The sequence below is a fragment of the Mus caroli genome, chromosome 1 (assembly GCF_900094665.2).
Source record: "Mus caroli chromosome 1, CAROLI_EIJ_v1.1, whole genome shotgun sequence".
In the NCBI taxonomy this organism is placed as follows: domain Eukaryota; kingdom Metazoa; phylum Chordata; class Mammalia; order Rodentia; family Muridae; genus Mus; species Mus caroli.
The window spans coordinates 59434802-59448517 of NC_034570.1; the positions used below are offsets into that span (position 1 = coordinate 59434802).

Sequence of the window (13716 nt, forward strand, 5' to 3'; positions counted from 1 at the left end):
GCATTGGAAATGTAAATGAGGAAAATACGTAATAAAAAATGTTGTTTTTTTCCCACTGGATGGTTTTTGCTCCTTTGTGGGATATCAAGTGACCATGTGTGTGGGTTCATTTCTGGGTCTTCAATTATATTCCATTAATCTACCTGCCTGTCTTTGTACCAATACCATATAGTCTGGAAATCAGTTTGTCAGTTCCTCAGAAAACTGGACATAGTACTTCCTGTGGAGCCAGCTATACCACTCCTGGGCACATACCCAGAAGATGCTCCAACATATAATAAGGACACATGCTCCACTATGCAGCCTTATTTATAATAGCCAGAAGCTTGAAAGGACCCAGATGTCCTTCAACAGAGGAATGGATACAGAATATGTGGTACATTTACACAATGGAGTACTACTCAACTATTAAAAACGATGAATTCATGAAATTCTTAGGCAAATGGATGGAATTAGAAAATATCATCTTGAATGAGGTAACCCAATCACAAAAGAACACACATAGTATGCACTCACTGATAAGTGGCTATTAGTCCAAAAACTCCAAATACCATTTACAGATCACATGAGGCTCAAGAAGAAGGAAGAGCAAAGTGTGGGTGCTTTAGTCCTTTTTAGAAGGGGAACAAAATGCTCACAGGAGCAAATATGAAGATACAGTGCTGAGCAGAGACTGAAGGAAAGTCTAACTAGAGCCTGTCCCACCTGGGGATTCATCCCAAATACAGTTACCAAACCCAGACACCATTGCAGATGCCAAGAAGTACATGCTGAAAGGAGCCTGATACGGCTGTCTCCTGAGAGGCCCTGCCAGAGCCTTACAAATACAGAGGTGGATGCTTGCAGTCAACCATTGGACTGAGCATGAGGTCCCAAGTAGAGGAGTTAGAGAAAGGACTGAAGGAGTTGAAGGGGTTTGTAAGCCCATAGGAGGAACAACAATATCAAACAACCAGCCTCCTGAGAGCTCCCAGGGACTAAGCCATCAACCAAGGAGTATACATGGCTCTAGCTGCATATGTAGCAGAGGATGGCCTTGTTAGGCATCAATGGGAGGAGAGGTCCTTCGTCCTTTGAAGGTTTGCTAGATGCCCCAGTGTAGAAGAATCCAGGGTGGGTGGGTGGAGCAACACCCTCATAGGAGCAGGGAGGAGAGAGGATGAGATAGGGGGTTTCTGGGGGCAGAACCGGGAAAGGGGATAACATTTGAAATGTAAATAAAGAAAATATCCAAGAAGAAAGAAGAAAAAGAAGAAGAAGAAGGAGGAGGAGGAGGAGGAGGAGGAGGAGGGAGAGAGATGAGGAGGAGGGCCAGAAATAGTATAAGAGGAGGAGACAGCAAGAAAACAAATCAGCAGGCTCCAAGCTCAGAAGAAATCAGAGGCTGAGGCATCATGCAGAGCATCTTCACAGGTCTGGACCAGATCTTTTGTGTATACATTATGGTTTCCAGTTTAGTCTTTTAATGGGATTCCCGAGTGTGTGAATAGGTGAGCCTCTGATTCTAGGGCCTTCTCTTGGACTCTTTTCCTTATGCTTGTTTCTGTTGTCTAACTACAATGTGTTAGACTTTGTTTTTTTTATCATATATCATACTATAATTTCTTAGACTCTTGTTTGTTTTCCAATGAGGGACAGAAAGGGAGTGGATCTGGATGGAAGGGAAAGTGGAGATGAACTGGGAGGAGCAAAGGGAGGAGCAGCCATAATTAAAATATATGTGAAGAAAAGTCTATTTTCAATAAAAGGGAAATATAAAAAAAAGTTAAAAAGATTAATTTAAATCTGCTATATTATTTTAAGATTTTACCAGGAAATATATATTGTTTATATAGTATAATAAAAATTATTACCCGGGTGTAGTGCCGCACGCCTTTAATCCCAGCACTCGGGAGGCAGAGGCAGGCAGATTTCTGAGTTCAAGGCCAGCTTGGTCTACAAAGTGAGTTCTAGGACAGCCAGGGCTATACAGAGAAACCCTGTCTCCAAACACCAAAAACCAAAAACAAAAAAAGTTATTTTTATGGTACAGTAAAACAACAACAAACAGACTTGCTCTAGTAAAGAAGTAAGTAGATTGTATTGGTCAAATGAGTAAAATAGCAACAATAATGGAGAATAGCCATTGAATTAAAATATAAATTTGAGTCATTAGTGATAAAAATAATTTCTATTGAGTCAATGAGAGAGACAAGGAATTTTTTTTCTCATAGAATTTTCAAGAATAAATATAGAAAAAGAACAGAAAATTTCCATTTGTTGAATAGCACAGTAATACTTTATTTTTTTAGGTAAGGATATTCAGCAGGTATTAAAATTAACTGACTGAGACCAAATCCCAGCTTGGAGTGGGTAATGGGCACAAAGCCCCTCCCTTAGCTGAGGCACTTAGTAGATGTTCAGAGAAGGAGAGTCATCTTCTAAAATGCTTTACTAATTCTGAGTTTTACATCATGTACACCAGTCTGGCTCAACTCCCCTTCCCCTCATATTTGCCCTTTGCCCTTGAAACCTTCCCCACCAAAAAAACCACACACACACACACACACACACACACACACACACACAAAGCACAGAAACCATATCCTTGGGTATGTCACAATGTATGCCACAGTATAGGTCTCTGTCCACACATCTTTGCTTGAGTCATTGGTCTGTTTTGAGGTCTCTGGCTTCTTTGACACCATCAATATTGGATCTTCATCGGAAGTCCTTCCAGTTATCCTGCTGTCATCCTATGTCATGGAGATTCCGCAGCTTTAGATCACCAGGACTGATCCTTTCATGTTCTCCAAAAGTTCACAGATGATGTAGATTTTGGGTCTGAGTGGTAGCTAAGCTGGGCAGCACACCTGGGCTCTCCCTTATCTGCACCACCAAGGTGAGCTCTCCAGTACTGTTCCAGCTAGGCCAACCAGTACTATAGCTGGGAGGAGGCAGGAACAATTTTCCTGCTTTCACACCCTCTGGGGTGGCTCACCTACACTCAAGCCTCCAGAGCCAGCTCTACTGTGTGATCCATTCATGGGTTAGGGCCCCCTCTCCCAAGTGCTGCAGACTTAGAAGGGCAGGGCCAGCTCACCTGCTCTTACAGCCTCAGGGCCAGCTCTTCAGACTGTCACAGGTGGTGAGTGGCAAGAGGGAGGAAGTCATCATCTCTACTCCCATACCACCTCACAGCAGACAGTTACACTTTCTATCTTGGTGCTGGCTCACCTATGTCCCCACTACCAGCATCAGCTTTTCTGTGCTGTCTAGTTAAGGTATAGGGCCTGCTTTCCCCAGTTCTGTCACCTGTGAGAGATGGGACCAGCTCTCCAGAGTGCCATAGTCAGTGAGAGGTGGGTGTTTTAGTCAGGGTTTGTAGTCCTGCACAAAACATCATAACTAAGAAGCAAGTAGTGGAGAAAAGGGTTTATTCAGCTTACACTTCCATATTGCTGTTCATCACCAAAAGAAGTCAGGACAGGAACTCACACAGGACAGGAACTTGGAGGCAGGAGCTAATATGCAGAGGCTATGGAGGGTGCTGCTTATTGGCTTGCTCAGCTTGGTTTCATATAGAACCCAGGACTACTAGCCCAGGTATGGCATCATCCACAATGGGCTGGGCCTTCCCCTCTTGATCATTAATTGAAAATACCTTACAGCTGGATCTCATGGAGGCATTTCCTTAAGGGAGGCTCCTTTCTTTGATAACTCCAGCTTGTGTTAAGTTGACACATAAAACCAGCCAGTACAATGGGGCAAGTTCTTCATAGTTTCCAGACATTCATGTGATCCCTGGCAGTTGCCAGAACCAGGGATACCCCATGTTATCTAGTAGTAATATGAACCACAGACATCAATATGACCCCTGCTGTTGCTTAGCTGTAGAACTAGACATGGCCCTCAGCAGTAATTCATGCTGGGACCTGACCATGTCCCTAGGTGGTGGGGCTGGCCACTCACAGTAGGCTACTCCTCTCCAGAGTCTCTCGTTCATAATGCTCAAGTTGCTCCACTTCTCATTCTCTCCCATATGAATACCAAACATTCACATATTGTGGTGGCTCTCATGCAGGTTGACCACTCATCTGGTGGGGCCCTGGGTGATATCATCCATCCATGCTGCATGGCATTCAAGTACGTGTCTATGGATAGCCTGTGCCATGCTCTGGAAGAAATGTCTGTGAGTGGCATGGTGGTCTGCAGGTCTCTGTCTGTTTCCCTTCTCCTAGGCTGTGCTTTGTTGAAGGAGGCAGGACTCTGTGTGTCTATGGTCTCTGGTACCATGGGTGGAGGGAAGGTCTTTGGATGTCTTTTCCAGCCCACACTGCTTGGCATAGCAGAGTGCAGGCCTCTGTTTGTCTTCCTCCTTTCAGGTTGTGCTGCCTTGATTTGATTTAATTTAAATTTTATGCATCCTAGGCATAAGACAGCTTTGGCCACCAAGCCGGGCATCAAGCTAAGATGAACAAAGGACTGTCACCTGCTCTCCCCCTGACTGATATAAAAACACTACCATCAACAAGGTGTCTCTTTGCCCATTGTCATGGGTGAGAGGTATTTCTTTTTAAAGAGTGTTGCCACTGGCATATCAACCACACTCCAATAGATGGTCACCAATCCAAGAAGATATGGACATCACAAATTTGACTTGAGGAGTTAAAAAAGAAATAGGACACAACGTTTAGTGGGTAGGGAAGCAGGGGCTGATCTTGGATTGGCTGGGGTGGGTATGAGTATAATCAAAACACTACAAATTCCCAATGAGCTAGTAAAAATAAAATTAGTTGGCTGAATATGCAACAAATAATCAGATATTTAGTCTAGCCTTAATTTATTTTTCCTTTATGTTTAGAATAAATTTCAAAGGGAAAATTGTAATTTTATGATTGAAAAACTAGGCAGATGATTTCTATAACAGGTTAAATTGTGTTCCCTCTCTTTCATCCACTGAAGTCTCAGCCCCCAGTAATGTAGAGTCAGGACTTATGTGGAAATAGAACCGTCACAGTGAAGTCATCCTGGAGCAGGGTGGTCCTCTAGTCTAATACGATACTTTTGACACAAATACCAACATATACACAGGGTAAATACATATGGAAATAAAGGGGAGGATTGGGATGGTGTTTCCTCAGGCATGAGGCCTGAAGAGAAACTGGAAACCATTAGGAACTAGGAGGAAGGGATAGAATGAACGTGTCCTTCCTCAGAGCCTAGAAGGACCCAACCCAGCCACTGATCTCAGACTTCTGATTTTCAAGAGACTTAACATCTGAGTCAGCTGAAGAGTGGATCCCAGCCAACGAAAAGGATGTCAGTGGGAAAATTGTTAAGCTTTGAGTTGCGAGATGGCCAAAGAGATTATAGCAACTTTACTCTCCTAGTTTAGTAATGGTTTCATGTCTACATAAGATGATAATGTTTGGGGAATCCATATGAAATGTACCCAAACTTTTAAACTATTTCTGCAACAATTTTGTGAACGACAGAGGATCAGGGAGCATGCTGGGAGATTGTGTCCTTTAGAAATATCAGAATCTATAGCCATAAAGACTCACCAGTGTGACTGCCTAAAATTGAGCAGAACATGGACGATAACGACAGACATGCTAAAGTGTAGAGGGAGGCCCAGAAAACCTCAACCTTACACAAAGAACTAAATGCAACTAAGGAATGTTGAGAGCAGGGGAAATAGTCTTAGGGAAGAGTATACCAATTGACTAACCCTGAGAACACACGTGTTAGTAACATTATACAGGCTGACAGGTTAGGTTATATTTAGGAATACACATATTCCTCTCTGTGTGGGGGGGAGGGCACGCTCGAGTGTGTGTGTATTTGCATGTGTGTGTATATACATATATATGCATGCATGCATGCATGCAATAACACTTAGTGAAAAAAAGGCCATAAATTTGAAGGACAGTGGAGAGGGGTATATGGGAGGGTTGGAAGGAAGTGAAGAGAGAAATGTAATAAAATTATAGTCTCAAAAAAACTTTATTAATGAGAATCAAAGCCAAAGTCATGTTATAGGTGTAATCCAGGAGAAACACTTTGAGTTTTGACTTGTAATTGAATTATTTTGTGCTTATAGGTGTATCTGTCTTATGTTCCTATTGCTGTCACAAAACTCCATCTTGGAGTAGAAACGGTTTATTTTATCTTACAGCTTGTTAAAGGGTCTCTGGTCAACTTGAGCATGGTGAATATGGCTGTAGCAGGCCCATTCCCTCTGCCTTGCTAAAACCCACTAATTACAGTCCTAAAGCTAGCCTCCAAGGTCCATTCATTTATTTGGCCTCCTCCTCTTCCGGAGACTGATTATCAAGGTCCACCTATCAAAGTATTGAAGTACAGCAATCAAAAGTCTCCTTTGGCTCACCTATTTAACATGCCTAATCAAGATTAAATGCCTCATCCAAACACAGGGCTTTCCCCCTTTATTTTTATGAACTGCCATTTGCCTGTGGGCCATGTCTGTCTCCCTTCTATCTAGAGATAGTTTTTTTTTTTTTTTTGTCCTGGCCCAGGACAAATGTCCTCCCCCTCTCCCTTAGCCCTTTCTTCTCTCTCCCTTGTTCCCTTCCCCTTCCCCCTCATCCTCTATCTTCTGTCTTTGTCCCTTATCCCTACCCTCTGTCCCTCTGGGGCAAACAAATCTCATGTTTTTGCTAAGAATTTGTTTTTTGGTGTCTTTATCAGACTCTAAGGTTCCTATACTTTTAGTCCATCTAGGAATGTAAGGGCAGCAATTCAAGTCAGGAACCTGGAGGCAAGAACTGCAGCAGATGCTGTGGAGGAGCACTGCTTACTGGCTATTCCCCTAGTTTGTTCTTTTTGCTTTCTCAGGACCATCTGCCCAGGGTTGGCACCACCAATTATCAATCAAGACAATGCCCCAAAGGTTTACCTACACACCAGCCCTATGGAAACATTTTCTCAGTCAAAATTCCCTCTTCCTAGATATGTCGAGGCTTATGTTAAATTGACTAAACCCACAAAGCACAGTTTGTGATCTAAGCATGTGCATGTGTGCCTGTTGGTATGCATTCATATGGAGGCCACAGGTCAATATCCAGTGTCTTCTCTTGCTTTTCAGTATACATAGAGCCCCTCAGTTGCCTAAACAGGCCAGCTATTGACCCCAGTCCCTGCTACCTGTCCCCAATGCTAGGGTTTCAGACACACACTACCATGCTCTGTGTTTCATATGGGTGCTGGCGATCCTAACTCAGGTTCTTGCATTTGCATGGCAACACTACGCACAGAGCCAAAATTTGACTCTTAATCTCTACCAAATGCCAATGAAATACTTCTAGGTTTTTGAAGGAAGGATTAGAAGCAACCCCACTGTTTAAGTCTCACAAATGAGACTTGGAAAAGTTGTGTGTTATACCTATGGTTTTAGGTGCATAATTTATAAGCTGCCACAATTTAAAAATTTAACAATAACATTTAATTGTTAATTTCTTTAGACATTATGTCTCCAAGTTTTTTCTTTATCTTTTTGAATTATTTTAAGCTCCTTAGAGACAAGAATTCTGATTGTCCAAAATTGCATTTAAACCCAGGAAAATTAAAATTACCTTCCAGAATCCCCCAAAGAACTTTACTATATTGCATTGATAGGGCCACAGAGACGTTTATTGACCTTGTGGATAATGAGGCTACGATGGTGGCAAACAGAGCATAAAATGCCCAATGAAACCAAATGATTTCTCAATATAAAGTAGTCTCTCCAGTTGCATTACAAAGGAAGTTTAAATCCCTTTTCAGGGATCAATAACACATTTGGGTAGAATGTCAATGCTATGAATAACAAGCATACAAGATAAAGAAAGAGTTCTTGTTTTCTTAAAAATTGTGGCTTTTGGTTCCTATACATATTCCGAACTCCTCAATTCTTTAAAATATCTTTTGAGAGTGGATATAGGGTTGGGCATAGGAATTTCCTGAAATTATAAATAAACCATATTTAGTGTGTAATTAAACAGTTTTTCACACTGCAGCTGGGCATTTAGTATTGCCACAGCAACAGCTAGTGGACAACACCTGCCATCTGGCACAATTAATTTACAGTTAAGCTTCTGAGTTGATGGCTGCTATTTAGAGCAAGAGAGAGGCAGTGCCCAGGGACGTTCAGATAGGCTATGCATCAGAGGAAACATGGTCTGGAGTTGTGGGCTCTAAAAGGGAAAGGTTGCCATATCTATGTCCCTCCAGGCTGGAATTCTGTTGACTTTCTGATGGAACACTGCGCATGTTTCTGGATGTTGGGTGAGTATATGGTTTTAGTGGCAAACACTTGTGAGATACCCAGTGGGTCACAGCTCTGTACAGCTCCCTCTGCTTGCCTGTGAGCAGGACCTAACCTTGCTTATGGGCAATAAAATTTGGAGAAGTGATTGGATTTTACAGGTTGGATTAGCTCACATTATGTAATACTTTCTCTTAGTGGAGGAGAGATATCTGTTGATGGTTTTAAAGAATTAGCTGACATGTTCTGAGTGTGTCTGTGTGGCCAGGAACCACTAGATGCTGGTTGGGTCTGAGAGAGTTTCTGGACAGTAGCTGTCAGTAAGTGAGGAACCTCAGTCCGCTGGCTGTAAAAAAGATTAGGTTTTACCCATAATCTGGGGAGGCTGAGAGTGGGTCTGTGTGGATCCAGGGGAAAAAATGTACCCTCTGTTGATACATTGATTCCACTTAGTAAGATGCTGCAGTTGCGAGCCCAGGTTTTTGATCAAAGGAAAAATCAAGAAAATGTGTGCAATTTGAAGCCAATAAGTTTTTAGTAATATGTTTCATGTGGAGGAAAAATCAGCCTTCTTCACCCTGCCTCACTCCTTGTATTACCATGAAAGACATGACCTTTCTTTAAAAGACACATTCTTCTCTTTTAATAAGATAGAGGATGGTTTCTGCCTTCTCTTTGCTTGCAAGTTGGAATGGTGGGTATTACATTGTGCATTTAAGCTTACTAAATCAAGTAGAAGCAACTGAGCAGACTGGAAATTGTCTTCTTACAAACAAATTGGTGTGAGAAAATGCCTATGGTAGATAAGGAAGCTGCTGTTCACCAAGCATCAGCCCTGGCCTGGAGCCAGGTGATTATCCCTGGCTGCACACACAGCGGCAGAAAGAAAAGAACCACCTGCAGACTGAGCTAGTGATCGGCCTATTCACACTGCTCTCCATCTCTTGAGCTTGCATTGTTCAGTCAGTCTGAGCTTCCCTGAAGTTCTCCGTCTATATAAAACTGAATGGGTTTCATCTTAAGCCTGTGCTTAAATCACCAAGAATCCCGATGATCCCAATGTGATCTGAATCATCGAATGTATATCTGGTTCAAGCTAATACCCAGTTTTTCAACCTTTTGGTGACAGCTGCTGTGGCCTTCTACCTCAGGTGGCAGAGTTAAGGTGGATGATGCTTCCTTCAGCTTCTGTCTCTGGAGATACTTGGAGAAAAGACTCCCTTCCCTCTCTACTGGCCTATAGGGTATGTCTAGCATGACGGAGAAATGATGATTTGTGGTCACATGTCACTAGAAACTGGGGGTTATTTCTATAATATGATCTGGCTAATACCCATTAAACTAAATGTCATATTAAATTTAATACAGAGAATAAAAATATTTTATTCAGCCAAATGGCTACAATTAAAAAATAAAAAGTGGGGCACAAATCAAAATATTAATAGTGACTGTTTTAAGACCTAAGCTGGATAATGAGATCTCATTCAATTGCTTCCTATTAACCATATTACAATTTTTCTAAAATATCTGCAGCAAATAAAGATTATTTTAAAACAAAAACCATCAATGATATACTTAATGATATATTTATACCTCATTCTTTACATATCTATAAATATATCACTACATATGGGACATATATATATCTTGCTTCTGAAAGAAAAACTATAATCCACTGCTTTCCTTTTTAATGCAAAACTCTGTAACACTAAAAGCTATAAATAAATTTACAAAATAATGTAGCCACTAATTAGAAGTGTAATTTTCAGAGATTTTCAAATTTTGAAAGTCTTTTGACTTTATTACAGATCACTTTTTGCCACAAATAATTTTTAATGAGACTGAAAGATTCACTTTAAAAATACTTTTTAAAAATTTGGGCAGCTTTAGGTACACTTAATTAAATGTTCCTTGTTTATATTCTCTGCACTCAAGGGTCTTGTCAATAGGGAGAACAGGGAGCCAATGGAAATGGAGTTTTACCATGGCAACATTTCTTTTATTAAGCGTAACTCTTCATTATGATATTTTTCTCTCCATGAAACCATTTCTTGCTCTTATCATGTTGGAGATATCTGTATAATACAGCATAAAACTTTTATACAAATGGCCATCTAGTAGAAAACCATTCCTATCTAAATCCTTTTCTATCTTAGTCAGTAGATGGATCAGTCTCATCCCTTATATTCCTTCCCACTTGAGTGAAACCAAATGGCTTTTATCTTGAGACTTTGCATGGGAATCTGTCTTCTTTCCCCAGTACAATTATGCAGCCTCACAACCACACAAAGCACACAGCCAGAGGCATCCATTCACTCTGCTTATGCAGAGTATGGACAAGAACACTTGGTACACTGGGATAAGCAGAAAAGTGCTTTTGATGTTCTCTAACAATTTAATGGAAAACGGGTTTACTTTATAGCCAATTGTATTAGCTTGAATCAGATATACATTCGGTGGTTCAGATCACATTGGGATCATCGGGATTCTTGGTGATTTAGGACTACTCTGAATTTCAAAGCCAATTGAAATTCAAACCTTAGGAAAGGGAACTTTACTTTTGTTTGACTTACGCTCTGACTTATGAAACAATCAATAACATGTGACAGATATCAGTACACTTTTTTGTTCTGCTGCTTATTAGTGTTCCAAGCTATCCAGTCGTCAGATGTTGAGGTGGTCCTTGTAGCATCTATCCTCATGTGATTTGCTACATTTGTCCCAACTCTTAATTTTACCTGTCAATATGTACTTGCCAAGGGGTTATGCTTTAAAAAGGAACAAACATGGAAGTGTTCAGCTGAACTCAAGTGCACTTTTAAATAATGTTCTGTGTAAGTTTAAGAGTTAACGAGAACCACCAGCAGCTGGAAAGATAATTGAAGGGAGTTTTGACACAGCATCTGCTCTCCTCAATTCAATATTTCAGTAGTTAAAATGGAGCAGGGAGTATGGTTCAAGATACTGTTTCCACTAATTGGTCATTGTGTTGGTTTTGTTATTAATAAGAACAATAAAGAATGCCAATTTGGCACCAATTTATGTACAGTGATGTTCAACATTTTAAAATCTGGATTCTAGCAAAGTTAGGAAATGGGATGTAACCAGCTGCCATGATAGACTTGCCTGAAAGGTCAGATCAAATATGCAAACCTCTCTCCCTCTCCCCCCTCTCCCTCTCCCTCTCCCTCTCCCTCTCCCTTTCCCTCCCCCCTCTCTCTCTCTGAAAAAAATGAATTTTTGTGTGATATCTGCTTCGTCTTAAGGAGCTGTATGTCTCATTCTCTTTGGACTAACATTGCTGACTGACAAAAAGCTTATGGGCACAAATATGCGGAGACTATAGCCCTAAAGCTTGTGTGTGTGTGTGTGTATGTGTGTAGGGTATGCTAGTGACTCACCTTAAGCACTTAGAGTTCAAAAAGCTGCACAGTATAGTGCTCATGGTGTACTGATCTTGTAGTATATAAAATCACACTACCCCTTTGGACAGAGTTCAAGCACATGAAATTTCAGGTCTACACACCCTCTTTGGAGATAGTTAAAGTAGTGACAGTTTCTCCTGACTGCAGTTAAAAAAAAAGATGTAGAAATCTCAGCTCCTTCTCCTGGATGCTGCCATGGTTCTTGTCATGATGATAATGGATGGAACCTCTGAAACTTCAAGTCAGCATCAATTAAATGCTGTCCTTTATAAGAGTTGCCTTGGTCATGGTGTCACTTCATAGCATGGAAACCCTAAGACAGACAGACAGACAGACAGACAGACACACACACACACACACACATCACACATACCCATGTCTTATATATTCAGTCTTACAAAATACAGGTAGATGTCATTTTTATGCCTGTGAGTACTGAATAAGAGTCCCTGGGCACATGCTAAACAGTGATGGTTTTCCATGTGATCCTGGTAATTCCAGTGTCAAGGGGTTGAGGAACTGGGACTGATTCACAGCAGTGTATAGTTAATCTGCACTTAGATCCTGGTGGGTCATGCTTCTAGCTACTAGCCAGAGCTCTCTGGATTTGTGAATGAAAAAAAAATACATGCAACATTACTTTTAATATGCCTTTACTAGCTCAATGGCTGGGCACTTCCAAACCTCCCTGCGGTTAGCACATAGTCCCCTCTGGTATTCTTGAGTTAATATTTGCCAAATCTTTATTTTATCTCTGCTACCCCAGACCAAATCGGAGTAGTGGCCCCTGGGGCCACTTTCCCGGATTCTTAGATGTCATTGGGTCTTTAAGTCTGATCTTTCTGCTTCCCTGTCATGGGGATTTTGTTCCTTCTCTCCTCTGCATTTCTTTCCCGGAAATCCTAAAAGTCCCACCTCTTTCACCCTGCCCAGCCATTATCTATTGGCTCTTTATTGATCAATCAAAAACCAGTTGGGGACAGGAACCCTCAGTGTCTAGACACGCAGATTCTGGTATGAGTTTTGGGAGCCAAATTTAGACAAAGCATTGGAACCAATCCCCAACACTGATTAATACCCGTGAATGGTGACTATCTAGGCAACTGAACTTAGTCAGAGGCTTATTCCAGACCCAGGAAGACTGACCAGTTAGTATTCTAACTAAAGAGTTAGGCTGTTCTTGGAATATGAAAAGCCTAATGACTGTAGTGATGTTAAGACAGTGCACAGGCTGTGGCTTTCTGTAGACATCAGTCAGAACAAAGAACTGTGATCACGGTGAAATGGCTCACACCATCCCAGCAGCAGACTCTACGGCTGCACACATGGTCTAGAAGATCCCTAACATAAAAAAGGGGCAAATGTTACATTTGTGAATACATATAGAACATGCCCTTGAGATACACAAAAATGCTTCAGAAAGTGCTAGAGGGCTTAAAATAATGAGCAGAAATAAGAAACAGCTATTTTATGACTCATAGGAGTACACTTTCCTTCAGACTGAAGGAACCTCTCTCTAATGTATTTTATACTCAAATACAAGTTTTAAAACAGTCAACAAATTTGCTCCATGCCTAATTAGACGAATAGTGAAAGTTGTCCAATAAAATGTGGTTTTGCTAAAACAATTTGTTTTGTTTATACAAAACAAATGTTATCTAGACAGGAACATCCAGTATCTATATTGATAACTACATGCTTCTAAATTCTGTCTTTCTAATAATCAACTATAAAGTCCTAGTACTTCTTTTTATGACAGACTAGTGGAAAATAATTATTTTAGTTTTTTTTTTTTTTTTGGTTTGTTTGTTTGTTTCTGAGAAGGTCTGGTATAGACCAGGCTGTCCCAGAAGTCATTCATTTCCATGAGTGACCTTGAACTTCTGATTCTCCAGCCTCCATTTCTCAAGTGCTAGGGTCAATTTATTCAGCACCAAGACCAAACCCTCGGCTCTATGCATGTTAGGGAAGCAGTCTGTCAAGTGAGCTCTATCTTTGGCCTAAACTGTAAAGGCTCACTTGAGGTACTAACAATTTGGTCCA

At 41.0% G+C, this 13716-nt stretch overlaps 1 non-coding gene across 1 annotated transcript; it reads right to left on the minus strand.

Moving 5' to 3' along the window:
- Positions 1-4397: 4397 nt before the first annotated feature.
- LOC115032451 lies at positions 4398-4541 on the minus strand. The gene has a single exon (XR_003838129.1). It is a non-coding gene; the product is annotated as a small nucleolar RNA SNORA48 (small nucleolar RNA).
- Between the last annotated feature and the right edge of the window lie 9175 nt (positions 4542-13716).